The sequence below is a fragment of the Tenrec ecaudatus genome, chromosome 1 (assembly GCF_050624435.1).
Source record: "Tenrec ecaudatus isolate mTenEca1 chromosome 1, mTenEca1.hap1, whole genome shotgun sequence".
Taxonomy (NCBI): Eukaryota; Metazoa; Chordata; class Mammalia; order Afrosoricida; family Tenrecidae; genus Tenrec; species Tenrec ecaudatus.
This window is the reverse complement of record NC_134530.1, coordinates 158,188,877-158,206,546: the sequence shown is the minus strand read 5'-3', so window position 1 is coordinate 158,206,546 and position 17,670 is coordinate 158,188,877. Positions and strand designations below refer to the sequence as shown.

The 17,670-nt window shown below is 47.1% G+C and overlaps 2 non-coding genes across 2 annotated transcripts; both read left to right on the top strand.

Moving 5' to 3' along the window:
- Positions 1-753: 753 nt before the first annotated feature.
- LOC142438280 (U1 spliceosomal RNA) lies at positions 754-917 on the top strand. The gene has a single exon (XR_012782685.1). It is a non-coding gene; the product is annotated as a U1 spliceosomal RNA (small nuclear RNA).
- A 6,114-nt stretch (positions 918-7,031) lies between these two features.
- On the top strand, positions 7,032-7,103 carry TRNAQ-CUG (transfer RNA glutamine (anticodon CUG)). The gene has a single exon. It is a non-coding gene; the product is annotated as a tRNA-Gln (tRNA).
- The last annotated feature ends 10,567 nt before the right edge of the window (positions 7,104-17,670 follow it).

The window sequence follows — 17,670 nt, the reverse complement described above, 5'->3', positions numbered from 1 at the left end:
CTACTGATAATGGTTCCCATGGAGATCCAGGAAACAGGTCAAAGTTAAGCTGCTATCCTGACTCTAGGATCCGCCCATCTTGTCACATGTATACCCCCAATCCCTCATCCTATTGCATGTATGTCCCTAGACCACCCACTCCATTGCTGTATAACCTATAGGGCAACCCCTTCCTGTGACGGGCCGTATATACTCGTGTGTAAGTCGAGTTTTTCAGGACAACACAAATGTGCTGAAAAACTGGGGTTCGGCTTATACACGGGTCAGTGGTACCACAGTGAGGTGTAACATCTCGCTGTGCACCAACCCCCATCCTCCTCCCACCCCCCCTTCCCTGTTTACAGGAAAAGCAAGCCTTTCAGAGCCCTGAATGACTAAAGCTCTGTGCTGTCTCCATTCCCAGGTGAATCCGTTCCCTGCACTGGAAAGTTTGTGATCTTAAACAAAGGAAAGCTGAAAAGAGCAAAGGAGCGGGTTCCCGGATTGTACTGGAGGACAGCCAGCTACCGGTGACGTCGAGCCTTATGTAGATGAGGCAACGCAGTGGCTGCTGGATGAGCACACGTGGTGCTTAAAACTTACGCTGTGATTTCCCGTACTTTTGTGGGGATGGAGTGTCTGTTGTTGGATGAATGTTTGTGCGTTCGGATGCAAGAGGGTGTAGGAGCGATGTGTAACGAGGGTCTGCTAAGTATCCGTGTGTGAAAAGTGCAGGGCGCGTGAGCGCGCGTGGGGCGAGCGGGCGAGCAAGTCATACTTACCTGGCAGGGGAGACACCATGATCACGAAGGTGGTTTTCCCAGGGCGAGGCTTATCCATTGCACTCCGGATGTGCTGACCTCTGCGATTTCCCCAAATGTGGGAAACTCGACTGCATAATTTGTGATAGTGGGGGACTGCGTTCGCGCTCTCCCCTGTTAACAAAGTTATCTAAAAGTAGATTTAGAGTTTATAGAGCTACTTATGAGGTTTAAAGGCAGCTCATCAAGAAGCTCTGTAGATCTTCAGAATGGCACTTTTTTTGGAATTACTTTACATGTACTTTATTTTCCTAGGCTCTACCACTGAGCTATACCCCCTCTCGACTCTTATGTTTTGGTCAACTGCTTCCCCTTCCCTTTTGTAACCTTAGGCAAAGGACACATGTAACCTTCCTAGCACCTGACTACACACTTTACTTTTTTTTGAGTCATCTTTTTGGGTGCTCCTGTAACTTTTCACTGTCCATATCCCCCATCCACTGTGTTAAGCACATATTATTACCATCATCATTCTCAGAACATTTGCTTTCTGTTGGAACCCTTTGCATCAGCTGCCTTGTTCTTCTGCACCTTCTCACTTCCTCTCCCACTTGAACCCTTGATAAGTTGTAAGTTATTGTTTAGCCACATCTTTACACTGGCCCTTGTCTCCCTTCTCCCACTGTTCTGTTGTCCGGCCCCCAGGGAGGGGCTTATGTGTAGATCCTTGTGATGGGTTCCCCCTTTCTAACCTCCCCTTCCTCCACCCTCCTGGTGTCACTACTCTCACCACTGGTCCTGAGGGGGTTCATCTGTCCTGGATTCCCTGTTTCCTGGTCCTATCTGTAACAATGGACGTCCTCTGGTCTAGCTGGATTTGTTAGGTAGAATTGGGATCATGATGGGCGCGGGGGAGGAAGCATTAAAGAACTAGAAGAGCATAGTATGTTTCATTGTTGCTACACTGCACCCTGACTGGTTCCTCTCCTCCCTGAGTCACTTCTGTGAGGGGATGTCCAGTTGCCTGCAGATGGGCTTTGGGTCCTCACTCAGTACTCCCCCTCACTCACAATGATTTGGTTTTGATGCCTGATCCCTGATCCCTTTGGCACCTCATGATCACACAGGCTGGTGTGCTTCCTCCATGTGGCCTTTGTTCCTTCTCAGCTAGATGGCCGCTTGTTTATCTGAAAGCCTTTAAGACCCCAGATGTTATATCTTTTGAAAGCCGGCCACTATGAATTTTCTTCACCACATTTGCTTATGGACCCGATTTGCCTTCAGGGATTCTGTGGGGAAGGTGAGCATCATGGAATGCCAGTTTAATAGAACAAGGTGTTCTTGCATTGAACGAATGCTTGAGTTAGAGGCCCAATGTTCGTGGTAGCTGATGGGCATTGGGCTAAGTGACTTTTTACACGTGTGAATCTTTTCTGAAACTTAGTACCTATTTCTTTATGTTTGGGTCAGCATGTGTTCCAGCTACAACCTTTTATCGGTTGTGACATTTGTTATATTAGTCAAGGAGGGTGTCTGACTTCTTAGCACAAGGGATTCCAAATTCTTTAATTCAAAGGCTGCCATTTTCCTCTGGAAATCTGCTAGATAAGTAGAGAAGACATTGCCAACAAAGGTGTAGGCACTAGGTAACAAGGTAACTGGGCTCTCTCGTGACACAAAATGACATATGCTTTGTGTGTTTCGTAATAGTTTATACTATTTTGCATTTCAAGCATTACACCAAGAGACTATTGATTTTTTTCCTATGTTGTCTCTCACATGTTGATTAGCCTGATCACAAACTGTTCCAGTATGTTCAAGTATGTTCTCCATCACATAGTACACACAAAATTGTTTCCAAATGAATCACTACTGACAATAACTCTCCAGTATAAAGTTCAACATCTCTCTGTATTTTCTTTTCTTTTTTTTTTTTTGTTTCAGCTAAGGATATCCTGGCATTGTGAACTAATTTTTAATGATATCCAAGTAAACATGTTTTAATAAACTTACACAGTGTAGTCTATGTTTTTAATTTTACAATTTTTACATAAATGCATTTGAATTAGAGGATAGTCACATCAGTCCTGGAAAATGCAGGTGATTGAATGATCGTCTATAGCAGTATCACTTTGGCAGACCAGCAAGCTGTTCCACTTTCCCAAGTCCTGGAGTGTCCGTTTCAGCTTGGCCATATACACGGGAAGCTTCTCCTGTTGGAGAGGGCCCTGGAGGTCCAGGTAACACTCGAGAGGGATAGAAAACTGCAAGAGTTGCAGCTTGCACAGAGGGAGGGTGTGCCGCAGCAAACCCTCCAGGGTAGCCACTGGGACCGGGATTCCATAGAACCTGAAGAGCTGGAGCTGGGAGCAGTGTCCAAGGGCAGGCAGGATGGCTTTGAGCTGGGAGTCTGTGATCCCACAGCCACCCAAGTTCAGCATCTGGAGAGTGTCTGAGACGCTCTCCAACAGAACTTGCAGTGACTGAGGATTGAAGCCAGTCAACTTGATTCTACTCAAATTCAGGGATCTTAGGGACTTGGTGCTCAGACACAAGGACAGATCTGTGAAGTCAGACTCAGAAAGTGAGCACTCCGTTATCCAGAGCGTCTTCAAGGGTGCTTCCAGGCATGCAAACACTGGTCCACGTGACCTACCGGGAACTGAGCAGGGTCCAGATCTCTCTGTATTTTCTGACTTTAGAAGTAACACTCTATAGGAATTACTAAGATGCAGAAGAAGGGTGAGTGTCATCGTGGGGAAAAAGGAAGATAAAAGGAAACAGGAAAGATCTAGGAAGCAAATCTTGAATACAAGTATAAACATAGGTGTGCACTTATGAAAATATATTGATTCATGAAAATAGAAATATTGGCATAGGTATATATGTTTATATGGCAATAAATTGAACAAGTGAATGGACTTTGGATCTCTGTTCAAGTCCTCCCTCAATGCAAAAACATTTTGTTCTAAGAACCTGGTGTTCTGTGATGTTCACCCTCTGGGCATCATAGCTGAAGACAAAATGGGTGCAAAGCAAATGTGGTGAAGAAAGTTGATGGTGCCCGGTTGTCAAAAGATATAGGGTCAGGGGTCTTCAAAGGCTTGGAGGTAAACAAGCAGTCATGTAGCAGAGAAACAACCAGCTGACATGGAAGAAGTACACCAGCTTTTGTGATCATGAGGTGTGGAAGGGATCAGGTAACAGGCATTAGAAAGCCAAAACCAAACAAGCATTGTTGAGAAGTGTGTGTGTGTGTGTGTGTGTGTGTGTGTGTGTGAGCGAGCATGCACGGGAGCAGAGACCCCAAACCCATCTGTAAACAATGGGACATCCCCTCACAAAAGGGTCACAATGAATGGATGTGTCAACCAGGGCGAAGTATAGCACTTATAATGATTTAACCCACAATATTCTCTGGTTCCTTGAGGCTTCCTCACCCCCCACTACCATGACCTCAGGCCTGCCTTTCAGTTCTGTCTAGACTGGAGCATGTACAGAACACACAGAATCCAGGTCAGATAAACCCTCAGGAACAGAACGGGGAGTGTTAGGTAGCTAGAGACAGGGAAAAGGTCTTGTCCCTCCCATTCCTGGGAAGGCCTGAAATGTAAGCATGTATCAATAATAAGCACAACCTTGTATTTCCTCCACTGAAGGAAAAGGTCCAAGTTGCACTGAAGACATGAGCAAGAACACAGGCTCCCGCCAGTGAGAGAATGCCAATTGGAATGCTTTAGCAAACTGATGAAGCTGGGACACACACACATCAATGCCAACAAATTTGGAAGACCTGGAGTAACTGACTGGAAGAGATCTATATTGTGCCCATTCCAAAGAAAAAGGACCCCATAGAATGTATACATTATCACACAGTATCACACTTCAGTACAAGTTTGCTGAAGATCACTCAACAATGGTTACAGGAGTACACTGACAAAGAGCTGTCAGAAATCCAAGCCAGGTTCGAAAAAGGACATGGAGCAAGGGACCTTATTGCTGACATCAGATGAATCTTAGCTCAAAGCAGGAACTACCTGAGAAGTTAACGTATCTTTTATTCATTGTCCAAAGGCATCCTTGCTTGGATCCAAAGGCAATGCTCACTGAAGCATGCCGCAGTCCAGCTCCAGCAAGTCCGGGGGTCCCTCAAGGTGGGTCACGGCGTCAGCGAGTGGGAGACAGAAACCACATGACTCAAAGGCTGCAGGTGACTGTTCCAATTTTATTCATGCAAAGCTTCAACTTATATATTCTTTTTCTTGGCCTAAAGCTTATGGCCTGAGGTCATACATCAGGAAATGCTCAGGCCACAAGACCATGACAAGTTACATCAATCACATCATGATTCTTGGTTAAAAATTAGTACATCTTGAAACGAAAACTTTCTCAACTACAAGGGTGATAGACATAACCCTTCTAACAAAAAGTGAGCACACTTCATTCATTTAGGGCACATCGTTCTAACTAGGAAATCAATAAAACATTAATACAGTTCATTCTCAAAAATTACTTGACAGTCTTTGGCTGTTCTTTCTGTGTTTTCTTGGGCTGTTCCTCTAGGGCTTTCATTTCTTGTTCTTTCTTTTCCACTAAGTTCACATAAATTAAACTCCCCAAAGTCTTTCTGTGCCAAGGTATGAGTTGCCTCACAATAGGTAGCTTTGCGTCAGAGGACGTCAAACATCATGGATGTCCTCCTCTTGCGAACCTTTCCATAACACTTATAGTACTAAAAGGAACGTGTACACCTTCTTTGTTAACTATTCTTATGCCATTCTTATTATGAGCCCTCGTATCAGGTACATCAGGGTCAGGAACTCTATTTCTCTTTGGGAGGGGGATACCATATCTACCCCCCATGCGGTAACCAATATAAGGAGGGAAAAGACCAGGATGATAAATTTTTTAGAGTGTTACACAAAAGCTTCTAAATGAGCCTCTGGGATTTCCGTGGGTTTCGGTTGCTATAGCTCAGCCTGCTCAAGATCTAACGTAAATTCCTTAAGGGGGGTTTCTAGCTTCCAGTTTCTAGTTTTATTATACAATATACTTTGCACGCTGTTAGGACATGGATCTTTCAAAGCCATAGGAAGGGGAGTAACCTCAACTTCTGGGGAATATTCCTCAGTTGACATAATTTGTTTCCTATAATGGGATGTCATCAAAATTATCAAGAACCAGAGAGCAGCTACAAATATCAATAATGATATCAGGCCAAATTTCCAAGGGTTCACAGCAGAGACTTCCTTGGTGGAGCCTTCTTTGAATGTTCCTCCTCCATGTGCTGACTTTGTCAAGGCCCATGGTTGGAAGTGGTCTCAGCAGAAGCAGCAGGTAAGGAGGTTTTGTGCCGATTTACCCAATGCAATGCTAGCTTGCTTCCTTGTCTGCAGCTGTGTCACAGCCCTGTCCTGGGACTTCAACAGCAATTGGTTGATTTGTGTCGCGGCAGATTCCATTAGTCTGATTTGTTTGAGTGTATACACAGGGTTGCTGATTGCTTTTTGTTGTAAATCCAACAAGTATATATTTATTGTAAGAAACACCTGCCAGGAAAAGAAAGGTCAAAGGAGGGAAATGAAAGCCGCCTCACCTCCCACTGCTGGTGCACCTGGCTGTGAGGGGCTTCGCATGGCCCTTCTCATTCCATTTCCCACGAATTTGGTGACACCCGTTCTTTACACGTGGTTGGCTGCGGTGACTTTGAAGTGAGATGGAAGCTGTTTGGGCAAGAAACCCAGGACGACCGAAGCCCTGCCCTGCCCATCGGTCAGTTGCATTCCCAGCCATGGGAAGGACGTGACGGCACAGAATATGGAAATAACTCCATTGTTCGCAGACATCTCACCTTTGAAACTGGCCAAAGAGGCGAAGTGGGTGATTTACAGAGGCTTGACGTGCTCACGCCCGCGTGCTTTTTACCTCGTTTCCTGAGCTGCGAGCGGAGGACAGAAGTCACCGAGAGCGCAGAGCAGGATTCACGGAGGCGCTCGGGTCCCGGCCGTGCAGGGGCCTCGTTCAGCCCCGGACGGCGACGCTAAACGAGGGTTCAACACGGCTCGGGGACAGACTCAAGGAAGCCCTGTTGGCGCTGGGGATCAGGTGTTGGGCGGCCTCCCGAAAAGATCTACAGCCTCAGAAATCCTACAATGTGATTCGGAATCCACTCAATGGCAGTGGGTTTATTTATTTATTTTTTTTGAATGCGATACATATGTATGAGACCGAAGCGAAGCAATGCCAACAGCTTGGGGTTTGTTCCTGAGATCCAGGAGGTGGATCACCACTGGTTCCATGGTGTAATGGTGAGCACTCTGGACTCTGAATCCAGCGATCCGAGTTCAAGTCTCGGTGGGACCTCAATCTTTAGGACCTTTTAAAAACCTCCTACAGAGTTGTTACCTGAGCGCCACTTCCTTTGCGGCCTTTTTCGCCCCTGGTTCTCGGTCTTGTCAGTCCCAGAACCATGCGGAAAGTTGGGAAGAGAGGGATGCCCAGGAGAAGAAGTCAGAAAGGGCTGTGTGTTCACAGCCGGGGTGGATGGTTCCCCTCCCGACCCCCGGAGAACCCGGCTCCCCACAAAGCGCCGGGCTGCGTGCCTGGCATCTGCTTTTGTTTGTTTGCTTTCACAGTTGTGCTAGCACTTTATCCACGTGTCATACATTCCCAGTGCCCCGCCCCCAGCTCTTTCCCTCCACCTGTGGGAACCATCGGTCCAGGCAGCTGTGGCGTCCGCTCTCGTCCCTGCCTCTCGCCCTGCGCGCGCCGAGCAGGAGCGCTTGGCCGCGGGAGCGGGAGCCGCGGACCGGCCGCAGACGCCCTCCCTCCTGCGGACCCCGCCCCGAGGCGCCGGTGCCCGGCCGGCCAGCCTGCGGGCTGCCGCGGAAAACTGCCTGTCGCTGCCCTGATGTGACAGCGCCTCTAGTGCAGAGATAAAGAAACGCATCGCCAGATGGGGTGACAGCCGTTACCTCTGGGGAACCCAGCGTGTGGAAGGGATCAGGGGCTACTTTGTTTTAGAATCGATTGGGGCATGTTCTGCTTTGATAAAAATATATATTAAATGGAACATAAGTTCTTCGTTATGTAGAGTATTTTAAAAGCCCACTGTATTTCTATTAAACGTTGTTTATATATATATATATATATATATATATATATATATATATATATATATATATATATATATAACTTTCAAGTGGTCCTGTCTACCACTCTTTAGATAGTCTAGGTTGTGTGAAAAGTCTGCTCACTGCAAGCTTATAAAAATCTTATCGGAGACAATTTTGAAGTAAACATCAAATCTTTATTTTGCTTTTAAAGAGCTAACCTGACGGGCTAGTACACCCTGATCCTCCCAGATAGAACTTGTTAGGTAGAAAGGGGACCTGGTGGGGCAGGCAAGTGGAGCGATCCCCTGAGGACAGTGCTCAATGGTGAGCACCAACTCCCAACATGGCTTTGACGCCCTGAGGACGCGGATGGGTGGCAGCTATGATAGCACTGTTCCAATGGTACTGAATTCTAACTGCCCACCTGGCAGAACAGCCAAACCAAAATGGAAATTCCCCAAACTAGCCCCATCCCCGACCAGTACTATAAAACCCTTCCTCTCCCAGCAGGGCAGCAAGACTTCTCAGGCCCCAGCTGGTGACCAGTGGACCTCGCCCTGGAAGCTCAGGGTGCTCCTGTACCTTCTCTGCTCCCCTCCCGCCCAGGACTCTGAAATGAACCTTTAAAACTGTCTTCTCTCTTTGCCTTCTTTCCATCACCACATCGACCTCACATTTGGAGAGAGGGGTCTTGAGGTGCCCCCGCCTGCCCTTGGGCGAGTGCAGTGCCACTCTCCCGAACCCCTTCCCCTGGACATGGACCTCTCAGCTGCCATCTGCCACATTTACAAGTAAGTCATTGGCTAAATTCATCTCTGTTATTTTGGCCACTGCCCCTTGCTGCTGGGTTCTTTCATTACAGGCTCTGCTCATTCATTTCCTTTATCAATCCTGGGCTCAGGGCAGAGCAGCATCCCCAAGACAGACACTCGGGGACACCTGCATTTTCTCTTCCCTTTCCAGGGAGTTGGGAGGCTGCTTGTTCCCCCCTGCCTTCATTCAAAGGTCAGACATATTTGGGGATGCCTGAGTCTCTCTGTGCCTTCTAGGGAACTGGGAGGCCTGGTCTCCCCTCCCACAGAGACCCAGCTGGATATCTGGGACTCTGATTTCCTAGCTGGTCCCATTTGAGACCCAGTTGGTTAACTGGGAAGCGGACTTTCTAACTTAGTAGCAGTCAAGAACCCTGCAGCATGGGAAAGAAACTTTCCAAGCCGGACTCCTCCACACCTCTAGGTTGCCTCCTGACTAATCTCTCAACCCTTGACTTAACGCCAGGCCTCTGGCCCAAAGCCGTGTTGTTGTTGTTTTTTTTTTGTTTTTACTGCAATCCAGTTGATCTCCAATATAAACTAGACAATAGATCTCAATGGCCAGAAGAGGGTACTTTTGATTTCAACATTTTGACTGATCACAGAAACTTTTGCCAGTGACCTGTCAAATGGCCGTGGACCCCTATGTCCAAGCTTTCTTCTTTCTCTTCTCCCATTCCTCTCTCTCCATGTCACCCCACTGAAGTTCTTTGATCCCAATACACTCCTAACCAGAAACACTTGCCAGCTCAGACAGACTCACTGCTCCCCAATCAGGTCTCTGACAGTACTCTCCCCTTATCTTTCTCTGAACCCCCTGACTCCTTGTCCGGCCCCCAGTAAGGCCTGCTCCATATGCTGGATGCCCCTCCCCACTCACCTCCCTCCTCTACCCCGTCTACTCCCAACCCCCCCTCCGAGGACCCCCCACTCCAGGCCCTAAGCTCTCTCCTTTTCTTCCCCTGCTGGTCATCATACCTGTTTTCACACCAACCCCTCCTCATGAAACCTCCTACCTTGCTCAGGTTTTAGAGCTCCCTCGAATACACCTTAGTCATAATCATAACCTGCTAGCGATGGTGGAAGCCATAACCCTATGTGTGGCATGTTAAAGTCAAAGGCCTTAGATCTCACTGCCGACCATAGAACTACCTGCCTCTTCCTCAGGGAAGAGTGCTGTTATTACATCAGTGAGTCAGGGCTCAGAGAGGAAAACACAGATAAACTAACCCACTTAAACAACGACCTCCCAGGTCACGGAATCAAAAATTAGTCCTGTTTGGCTGGCTGGCCCCTTGGCCACTTGGGTGTTGCCCTTGCTGGGGCCACTAATCCTTTTTTTTTTTTTTGCCACTAATCCTTATCTGTTCATTTTTTTCTTACCCCCATGCTTTCTCAGATTTATCCTGTGGTGCATACAAGAAGTGTACAGGGTCACAGTGAACTAGCTTCTTCTCCATTTATATACCCTCTTTCCACCAGCCCCCTTTCTGCCTGCTCCAGTGTTTAAGCCCCACAGCCAGCAGGAAGCAGCCAGACTACCATGCCCAATTATCACAAAAAGACTGGAATGTGACGCAGAAGCCCTCACACAGATGCATGGCAGCTCAGATAGCATTGTTCCATTGTAACTGAGTTCTAACCGCCCATCTTGCAGAACAGCAAGACCACAATTGAAAATTCCCCCACCTACCTCTGCCCCAGACCAGTACTATAAAACTCTTCCTCTCCCTCCAGGGCAGTGAGACTTCACAGGACACAATTCACGGACCTTGGACCTTGCCCTAGAGCTCAGGTTGTTTGCTCCCTTTCTCTGCTCTCCCCTCCCTCCCAGGACTCTGAAATAAACCTTTAAAGCTGTTATCTATCTTTGCCTTCTTTCCATCGACAAATCAATCGCGAACTAATTCGACAGCTTATGATCTGAAGCATGAACAAGTGAGAGGCCTGCCTGGACCGTGGTTTAATGCCTAATGGTCCTGAGGTCAAGGGAACCAAGGCTCAAGCCTTGAAGACCCCAGCGTCCTCACCAGCAACGCACCACAGGCTGCCTTCAGGGCTGGCTGAGATACACTGCACTCGGCAACCTTTCCCTGCTGACTTCCACTCGCTGACTGTGGGCTCATCCCAGGAGAAGGGCTCCTGCCAGGGGAAGCACGTGGTCGGGGAAAAGAGGAAGGCCCTCCGAGAGAGGCAGGCACCCAGGGGCTGCAACCATGGGCTCAGACATGGCATGGACGGTGAGGAAGGTGCCGGACAGAGCAGCGTTCCCTGTTGTGCACACAGGGCCGCTGTTGAGTTCCGAACCAACTGGCAGACACTAACAATGACCACGTGCACGAAGTGGAGACTTCTTAGCTTTTACTCTTCAACCGAGCTCTGCCCAGGGCCACGCCCTTCTCCCTTTAAAGTCTTCTATTTTGGTTGGTTTTCCTGGATCTCCCCTTGCAGGATCTCCTTGGTACCCAGCAGCTCCTTAGATTGCACAGGTCAATAAAGCTGTCTCCACAGAGACCACAAAGACGTGCCAGGGGCACGTACACACACACACACACACACACACACGCCCCAGGATCTCTCGTTATCTTTGCCAATGTAGTCAAAGGCTTCCTTGTGCCCCTCTGGTCTGTGTCTGGGCCTCCATCGCATGGGTACTGCGCCATGTGGTGTTTCCTCAGAGATCATGAGGCTGTGCTCTGTTCCTTCCTTACCTCCTTTGCCCTCTGGGTTTCATTTTGGACGATTTATTGTACATCTCTCCTCCTACAGGCAATTGCTTTTATGAAGACGGGACAAGTTCCAGGTTTTACAGTCTCTAAAGGGTACATCCTACTTCAGGGGAGCGTGCCAAGGCCTGCGGAAGCCGCACTGGAGCTCTCAACAGGTCATGAGCACCCCCATGTGGGACAGAGGCCAGAGGGGCTTTGGAATAAGCTGTGGGCCCCAAGCAGGCCCTCGAGGCCCTGAGGGGGATGCCAGGGGGCAGAACCTGTGCACCTCCATTCTTCAACCTGCCTCTGACCAGAAGCAGGGTAAAGGAGAGCTAGCAGGCAGCCTTCCTGCTGTCAGGGTATTTCAAATCTAAGGCAAGAGAGGCGTGGTTGATGGTATTGGTTGACCCCATTGGCTGTGTTGAGCTCACTTGGGTCATGTCCTGAGCCTGGGCCTAGTTTGAACCACCCACGTGTACCTCCCATCTGGCTTGGGGGCCTGAATTTGAGCATGCTCAGTTAGGGTGTCCTCAAAAGTGTCTAATAGTCACCTGATTTGCTCCCAATCTCCTCTAGGGGGGGGGGGGGCTCTGAAGACATGGGAGGGACAAACCCCTTGTCCCTGACTCTAGATCCCTAACCTTACTAGTCCAGCCGTTCTGAATTTTTGGTCAGCATACAGATTGAATAAATAGGACACACACCTTTCCTGATTTTACACCGTGGAGTGTGCCCTGCTCTGTTCTCACAGCTGCCTCTTGATCTGTGGACAGGTTCTGCAGGAGCACACTGAAGGGTTCCAGAAGTCCCCTTCTCCTCAAGGCTCCCCATAGGTTGTTATGGTTCTCACCCTGGACATAGCCGACATGTCATCTGGAGGACCTTACACACACACACACGCTGATCACTGAGTTGTTTGGATGAAGCCCCAAGGAGGCAGGGAGGGCCAGTAGTCCTGATCCTTCTCCCTGGTAAATTTGGGAAGGCTGGGAGAAGTGGTTTTGCTGACAGAAAAGACAGGAAAGGTCTTTGGGAGCAGACATACACCAAAAAAATTAGGAAGCTTGTCCTAAGGTCGTCCTCTTCAGAACCAAGACATGGGGATGGAGGGAATTATCAGCTTTGACCTCCCTTCCCCCATTCTGGCTGATGCAGGGCTGGGCTGCTAACTGCAAGGTCGGAAATTTAAACCATGATGGTAGTGTGGTTGATATTGTTTTAATTCTGGCTTCTGGCTTTATTGGATTAACAAATAACCTCTCCTAACCGACCTTATCAAAAACTAGTATGAAAGACCTTTGGAAAAAAACATTGTTTGCAATCAGCTTATCTGTTGACATAATCTAGCCATCAGGACTGATTTTTCTTACCTTTTAAAGAGCTGTGTTTCACATTAGCTTGCTTGTCATCAAAGACTCCGAGTCCATTCCACGTCCACGCTCCCCTTCGTCTTCTCGCTTTTAGTCCATCGACCATTGTTTAGATCTGAGGAGTAAGGAGTCTGGAGGAATTCCTTTCTCGTTTTAATTTAAAAAAACACACAATGACACAGCCCATCACAACAAATGAAGTCAACACTCATATTCTGTCAAATGCTCCATAAATGTGCTTCTCCCTCCCCCTTTCCATCCTCCCAGCCTCCCTCCTCAATATCCTATCCCTCCCCTCTCCGTGACACACACCTTACTTATTCACACTACTTGGCGAGAAAATCAACAGAGACACTGGATTATATGAAGAAGAGTGTGGCATCAGGTTTGGAGGAGACTTATTAATAACCTGCAATGTGCCGATGACAGAACTTTGCTGTTGAAAGTGAGAGGAATTGCTGAGGAAGGTGAAGGATCCCAGCTTTCATTTTGGTTCACAACTCATGTCCTCACCGAAATCCTCACAGCTGTACCCTCATGAGAAATGAGAAAAGGTGGAAGTTGCCCCGGATTTTGTCTTGCTTGACTCTGCACTCAAGACACACGCAAGCAGCAGTCCAGAGAGCTAAGGACACATTGCACCAAGACCTCTTCAGAGTATTGAGGACTACGGTGCGCCCAGGCCATGGCATTTTCAGTCATCTCTCTCTTTTTTTTTTTCCCAGTCATCTCTTATGTGTGTGAAAACTGGAGCTCAAATAAGGAAGACAGAAGGCAAATCCACGCATCTGCATGGCGGTGCTGGACACAGCCGCTGAGAGGACAAGTGCAGCTCTCACAAGTAAGGCCAGAGGGCTCTCCAAGGCCAGGATGACAAGATTTCATCTCACACGCTCTGGACATGCTGCCAGGAGAGTCGAGTCCCTGGAGAAGGACTTCATGTAAGTGGGCTTGGGCAGAGGACATTTGTGAGATTGGCACAGGATGAAACTTAGAACGAGTTGTGTGTAGGGTCTCAATGGGTCGGAACTGACCTGATGGCACCTTACTGTCCGGTCTTGGCACAACAGACTCCATTTTGAGTCCTGCACCTCCATCTTAGCTCTCAAGACTGCCCCCTAACTGACCTCCCCTCCCCTGCTCAACCCCAAATTCCTGGTACCAGCTCATCCCAAAGCCAGGATGTTTTCTGAAGATATGGTCACTCCACCCGTCACTGACATATAGATAAGATCAGGACCTTCTCCCTCCCGAAGCACCTGTGTGTGCAGATCCTCCCCAGCTTTGATGCTCCCCAGTTGTGCCTGCCAGCAGTGGGCATAAAAACGCCGCCAGGATTTTTTTCCTTGAGCGGTTTCAATAGCTCCATACCCTGAGTTGCTGAATCCGCCGCTAGCCTCTCAATAAAGCCTGCTTCTAAAACCTCGTTAATTTGGTCTTTGATTCTGTTTTCGCGTCCAAATAAACCTTATACTTACCATTATTTCTCTCCCTGTTCCCACGCTGTCCCTGGCCTTCTGGAGGTCATCAAAATCTTGTCTTTTGGTGTATAAGCCATGTTTCTTTTTCCTTTTAATAAAGGTGTGTACTGCTCATGATAAGCATAATGTTCTCTAGTTTTCTCCATATCACGGTGTTCAAGAGAGTTGTCATTTTTTAATGCATAATAGTCCACGTGTGAATGTACCAGGGCTTGTTTATAGACTCCTCTATAATCAGGGTGGTTTCCATGTTTTTGCTGTTAGGGAAATTGCTTCAATAAACATAGATGCGAATATATCCATTCATCTTGCAGTTTTTATTTCTTTAAGGCATATAGGGAGCAGAGAGATGGCTGAGTCATAAGGTACTTGTGTTTGCATTTGCATAAGGAAGTGTCACACTGATTTCCATAGTGGTAGTACACTTGCACAGTCGCACCAACAGTGTAAAGTGTTCCTAACCCTCCACATCCTCTCCATCACTTATTATTTTCCGTTTTATTTAATTTTGCTAAAACTGTTCGTTTCAGGAGATAGCTCAGTGTTGTTTGTGTGAGGCAGAAACGGGAACTGGTGGGGCCGGCAAGTGAAGCAATACCCTGACACCAGTGCTCAGTGGTGCACAACCCCTCCTGATGACGGCCTTCAAGCCCTGACACTGAAGGATGGCAGCTCCCGTAGCATGGTTACATTGTTACTGAGCTCTCACTTCCCACCTGACACAGCATCCAGCTCTGATAGCATGGCTACATTGTTACTATTGCTACATTGTTACTGAGCTCTCACTTCCCACCTGACACAGCAGCCAGCCTTGATAGCATGGCTGCATTGTTATTATTGCTACATTGTTACTGAGCTCTCACTTCCCACCTTGCAGAACAGCAGCCTTGATAGCATGGTTACATTGTTACTATTGCTACATTGTTACTGAGTTCTAACTTTCCATCTGGCTGACCAGACAAACCAAAATGGAAAATTCCCCAACCTGCCCCTGTCCCAGACCAGTACTATAAAACCCTTCCTCTCCCTCTGGGGCATCCAACTTCACAGGCCCCAATTCAGGGACCCGTGAATCTCACCTGGGAACTCTGAAATAAACCTTTAAAACCTGTTTTCTATCTTTGCCTTCTTCCTTTCCCCCCACCGCCGAATCAATCTGACAGTTTTAAGTTGTATTTCTCTTTTCGCTAATGAACTGAAATATTTATCAAAGGGCATTGTCCTCCTGGATGTCGTACATTGTCTGTTCATATCCTGTGCCGAGTTGATTGGATTATTTGGAGATTTGAGAGGTTCGCCCTTTATCCAGTATCTTATTACTGAATTGCCCCCTCACACCCCGAATCTGTGGGCTCTGTTAACTCTTTTTGAAGAAGTCTTTCGGCGTGCATAAATGTCACATTTGTGGCAGGGACAGTTCTATATTTTGTCTTCTCTAGTGTGCATATCGCTCATCATGTTCAGTAGTGTGTTTAGGCCTTGTATTAGCGTCTTAACATTTGACCCCACATGCTTGTTGATGGTTTATATTATAGTATGTGATCCATCTGGAGTTCCTTTTTGTACAGTGTGAGGTATAGAACCTCTTTCATTATTTTGGAGAGGAAGATCCAATTTTTCCGGCACAATTTTTGAAAAGAACATTTCTTCTCACATTTAATGTTTTTGTTCTTTATCAAAGGTTAGGTGTGTAAAAAAAGAAAGAAAGAAAAAAGGTTAGGTGTCTATAAGTACTTGGTTGTATTTCTCGGTTCTCTATTTGTGGGATACGGGAAGGCTTGTCCCCTCATATGATATGCCAAACCTAAGAAGCTGCTTGCTAACACAAGGTCATTGTCTATACATTTGGAGGTTAGCTACTTCAAGCTTCTCTCCCTGAGGGTTATCAGCATCTAGAGCAATCAGACTCTAGATTCTGCCCCACCCTAAGGAGGGCCCTCTCCCTGCTGATTAGGTTAGTGACTTATTCCCCTGAAGGAGAGCCCAAAGACAGGTCAAGCCACCACAAGGAGGACCAAGGTTCGGCTGCCATCTTGTATCTAGGGTCTGCCCATCTGGTCACATGTGAACCCCTGGCTCATCCCCCTCCTGTTGCATGTAAGCATATGGCACAACCCCTTCCTGTTAGCATGTAATTAGGGGGCTTGCATGACCCGGAAAATGTACACAAACCATGATTGGAATGCTCTCTCTGCGTGGACCTGGCTGCTGAGAACATGGCTGTCCAGGAGGTGAGCAATTGCATGCCTTATCTTGTCTGATGTCCCTTTAATTTTACCTCTCAGTTACACACCGGCCCCTGGGACCTGTTTGATTGTGTGGGCTGGGGCCCCACCTCTCTTCTAATCCATAGATCTTCATATCTGTGGTTGTAAGGCAGACGAGCAAAAGAAACTCCAATTTTGTAAGCTGGTAAGTAACCTGCCCATTCCTCCCTCCTGTCTCAGAAAGCTGACTGCTAGGTGACCTGCCCATTCTCCCTCCCCTGATGGGAAAGTCTCTGCTGCTGATGTATTTTAGAATGTACTCCCATGTTCCCAGGTTCTGGACGCCAGCATCACTTTTGACTATTCTTCAATATACCATTGTTCTGATTCAATATTGTTCCCTTGGAGATCGTAATCTGAATCGTGTAGTTAATCTTGTTACGGTAACCAGTATGTTGTAGTCAATGTTGGTATTATTTCGTTTATGATAAGGTATATACCTTGTAATGCTTGCTCTTCTCTTCTTGAAGTTACCGGGATTCTATAATCAATGCGATACCTTGTAATGCGCCCTAGCCCTAAAGAAAAGTAACATTAGTTTTGCTTTCTGCAACTGTCACGGCTCACTTAAGTCTTAGACACAGGATAAATGAGTTTTTTCGCCTTTAAAAGAGGGATTGAAATGTGGACTCAGGACTGCAATCAAACAGTCGCTTTGAGATTCCTTCTAGCACCGCAGATATCACAGAATAAAGACTTTTGTACATTTGCTACCATCATCCCTCTCAAGACTCCTTTAAGTGATGGAGACATGATCATGGCTGTCATTCATTTGAACCTGCAGCAGTTGTACCATTATCAGACAGCTTTGATTACCATGGCTTCACAGTCGGTTTCTAAGTGATAAGACTCTGACTTAAAAAAACAACAACAACAAATTCTTTTTAATTGTGTTGAATTTATCCTGAGTTTCTTTCCTTTAATTATAAGCTGGTGAATAATGTGTTTATTTCTTTGGAGAATTGTGCAGGGATTTTGTGTTAGTCCGGGTACTTTAGAGAAACAAATCCACAGAAACTCATGTGTAAGAGAGATTTTTTTATAAAAGTTAAGAGGACATCAAGAAAACATCCCAACCCAGTACTGCCCAGGACCACAAGTCCAACATTAGCCCATATGTCCAACACCAGTCCACAAAGTCCTCGTCCATCTCACAAAACACCCAGTATGGTGC